Source organism: Rhinopithecus roxellana, chromosome 1, assembly GCF_007565055.1.
Source record: "Rhinopithecus roxellana isolate Shanxi Qingling chromosome 1, ASM756505v1, whole genome shotgun sequence".
NCBI classification, from domain to species: Eukaryota; Metazoa; Chordata; class Mammalia; order Primates; family Cercopithecidae; genus Rhinopithecus; species Rhinopithecus roxellana.
Window position 1 is genome coordinate 126,294,364 of NC_044549.1, and position 4,120 is coordinate 126,298,483.

The window sequence follows — 4,120 nt, forward strand, 5'->3', positions numbered from 1 at the left end:
GACCTAGAGAGGTTGAACACTTTGCAAGGGCCACTCAGCAAACCATAAATAAGGCCGAGCACAGTGGCTCCTGGAAGGTGGGCAGATCACTTGAGCCCAGGGAGTCATGACCAACCTGGGCAACATGGTGTGAATCCTTGTCTCTACAAAAAAATAAAAATAAATTAGCTTGGCATGGTGGCATGCACCTGTAGTCCCAGCTACCTGGGAGGCTGAGGTGGGAGAATTGCTTGAGCTCAGGAGGTTGAGGCTGCAGAGAGCCAATATTGAACAACTGTACTCCGGCCTGGGTGACAGGGTGAGATCTTGTCTCTAACTTAATTAATTAATTAATTTAAAAAATAAAAACAAAAGTAAAATGTCTTCTGTGGCCCCTAACAGATAACCCATACTCCTCCATGTTACACAACAGGATTAGCTTTTCCTGCCCACAAACTTTCTCCCTATCCCTGACACCAAGTCCCAGAAGAAGCTAAGAAGGCCGATGAAGCCAGACTGGAGCAATGCCTCCCCCACTCCTCCTTGCCTCTGGTGACCACCTCTCTCTGTCATCCTCACTTTCAGTTCCAGTAGACGAAAGGGCCTCTAAGGTAGAACTCCGAGTCAGTTGGGAGGGGGATGCTGGGGAAGACTCAGCAAAAGTCTTAAAATGCCTCATATCTCAGTTGCTGCTCTCTTTTTGTTTCTGGTGGGTGCCCCATGAGAGTGTGCACTAAGGACTAAGAATAGACCTCCTGAAGAACTTGCTTGCATCTAGTAGCTAAAAGCAGGGCTGTGTAACCCAGAGAGGCTGCAAAGTCTCCTTCTCTGAGCATTCTCTATCTTTTGAGCCATCTGCAGTTCAGCTGGGAGGCAGGGGTATGGGTGGAGAGACTTCCCAAGAGTCCAGGGTATCTTCTTCTCCAGAGGTCTGGGAAGACCCAAAGGAGTGGGGAACAGAGTGAGGCAGACAGTTGTTGGGTAGTGAGCAGTTTCTTTAAAAACATTCACCCAGTTGGCTGGGCCTGGGGCCTCATGCCTGTAATCCCAGCACTTTGGAAGGCCAAGGCAGATGGATCGCCTGAGATCAGGTGTATGAGACCATCCTGACCAACATGGTGAAACCCCATATCTACTAAAAACACAAAAATTAGCTGGGCATGGTAGCACATGCCTGTAATCTCAGCTACTCAGGAGGCTGAGGCAGGAGAATTGCTTAAACGTGGGAGGCAGAGGTTGCAGTGAGCCAAGATCGCGCGCCATTGTACTCCAGCCTGGGCGAAAAGAGCAAAACTCCATCTCAAAACAAAGCAAAAATTCACCCAGTCCAGCTTTCTGCCCCCAGTAGCCTGGTCTCCACCTCTACTCTGCACACTTCCCAGGTTAAATATAGAGAGTAGTTTTCCTTTTCCCACCTTCCTACCCCACCGACCAAGAGCCTCTGCAGTGAGCACAAGACATTTTCGCCATTCTTAGCTCTTGCCTTCTGGAGGCTGCTACAGTGAGATGGACACACAGCCTGGACAGACATTTAAAACTTCTCTCTTCTCTGCTGCCCCAGACACTCAGGGATGGGCCTGGATGCTGCTTTCTCTCTCTCTCTCTCTTTTTTTTTTTTTTTGAGATGGAGTCTCACTCTGTTGCCCAGGCTGGAGTGTAGTGGCATCATCTCAGCTCACTACAACCTCCACCTCCCGGGTTCAAGTGATTCTCCTGCTTCAGCTTCCCGAGTAGCTGGGATTACAGGTATCTGCCACCACGCCTGCTAATTTTTGTATTTTTATTTGAGACAAAAGTTTCATCATGTTGGCCAGGCTGGTCTTGAACTCCTTACCTCAGGTGATCCACCCGCCTCAGCCTCCCAAAGTGCTGGGATTACAGGTGTGAGCCACTGAGCATGGACAACACCTACTTCTTAGGATTCCAAAAGTAAAAGGCAATAATGCAGGTAAAGTGGCTTTTTACTACTATTTAGCACATAGTAGGCTCACAAAGTGTTGGATGAATGACTGAAAGGTAAGCGCACAACCTGAGCATTTGCCAGGGCCAGGCTGGGAAGCCATGGCTTCACTAGCTGTATGCCTGGAGGGGTCATGAAGATGGGGGTCAGGAGCTGCTTAAGTCAAGGAGAGACTGAAAAGAGAGCTGAGCATCTCCCACAAAGTAAATTGTACACTAGGTTTCTAGGAGGGCCTGCCTCCTGTGGTCTCCCCAAGATGAGAAGGTGAGTTTCAGAAATCCAGGCTCCAGTGTCATCTTGAGAAGCAGAAGAGCTGGGATTCAGTTCCTGGCATGGAGATAGGTTCCACTGCCACCCCTCCTTTCCCAGCATCCCCTCCCGGCCAGGGCTTCTCTCCCCAGTTCTCCCCAAATCTGTGGATCCTGAAGCTTGCAGAATTGGCCTGGAATGTAGAGGGCAAGAAAGCCTGTCACACCAAGGCAAGGGAAAGAGCCTTGGACCAGCAGTTAAAGGATTTGTGTTATATTTCTACCATGAACTGTGTGATACCAAACAATATAGTCAGCCTTTCTGAGCCTCGGTTTCCCCAACTGTAAGATGGGAATAACTCATGGCCAATTCTTCCTACCATATAGGACTATGGCAAGGATCAAATTAAATATTTTATGTAGTCCCTCAGCTGGAGCTCAGTGGGTTTGTAAACTGCAATGTACTGAGCAAACACAGAACTATTAAAGGCTCTGGAACGGGGGGTCTGGGGTGGGACAGGTTGTAAACTCTATCTAGCATGGGGTCAGCAAGGATCCTTCCAGTTGGACTTCCTTTGATCTTCATTTGAAACTTAATGAGTACTTAGGGCATTGCTGATTCTCTAATTAGGATTCAAAATTCAATTTAAAAATCATCGCTTGTTCCCTTCACTCCACACTCACTTCCTCAGCTCTATTGAACCCAACCATTAACCAAAAACTATTTTTAAATGGCACTAATTTGTTATACCCTGAAATAAATGAGAGACAAATATTTGATTAGAAAAACAAATCATGAACCAAACTTGCATTTAAAAAAATAATAACAGCTTAGTTAACGAGTTCAAAGTGAAATTAAAATCAAACAACTGCAGCTTCCAAAGCAATTGAACCAGAATGAAATTAGAACAGCAAAATATGCACCCAAGTAAATCAAACAAATTCTGCATATTATCGAAAGTCCTGGATCAGAAAGATGTTTCTGGCCCTCACCTTCTGTTTCAGGTTTTCTCATGTCAAATTCTGCACTTCTTCATTTAACAGTACGCACAGATGCCTTTGATGTTCTAGTCACCGGGGATGCAAAGATGGAGAAGAGACAATCCCCTCCCTCCAGGAGCACACAGCCCAACACACAGGCTTTTCCCATGAACACAGGCTGTCTCTGCCCAGTTTAACCCACCTCTAACACAGCGGCCGCCTGAGATCGCAGAGTAACATAGAACGCTTGGCATCCCTAGTAAACCTCATAGAATCAGAGCATGAAACCAGCAATACACAAAGAACAAAAACCCGACAAACAAAAGTTGAGCCACAGAGATCTCTGTGGTGATAGTAACTAGGTGGTCCTCTGAGACCAGCTCCTCAAGCCCTCAGAGAAAGTGTCCTTTGATTTAATTCTGCACCCCACCCTTGCAGATTCAGACACCCTTTTTAATGATCTCTGTAAAGGCTGTTCCATCCAGTCCTCTCACAGGAATCCCAGGAAGTGGGAAAAACGAAACTGTTGCTTGTCAAGTGTAGAAGACCACCCACACTCAGCAAGGGGATGAGCTGGAAGCCAGCCCTCCCATGGAGGACTCATCAAGGTTCTTGCAGTGGAGAAATAGCCCAGCCTGCTGCTGCCATTGCTGCTGCTATTGCTGCTGAAACAGCTGCTGCTATTTGCTTATCTCTCATATAAATACAGCAAGAAATATCCATTTTTATCTTTCTTGGACCCTCTCAGCTGAAGTCACTATTATCTTCCCTGAGCAGACCCTCCCTGATTACTGAAGCAATGCTTAATCTGAACTTGAGAATTAGTTGTTGTTTTTTGTTTTTGGTCTTGTTTTTGAGATTGAGTCTCAGTCTGTCACACATGCTGGAGTGTGCAGTGGCACGATCTCCGCTCATTGCAACCTCCGCCTCCTGGGTTCAAGCGATTCCCGCT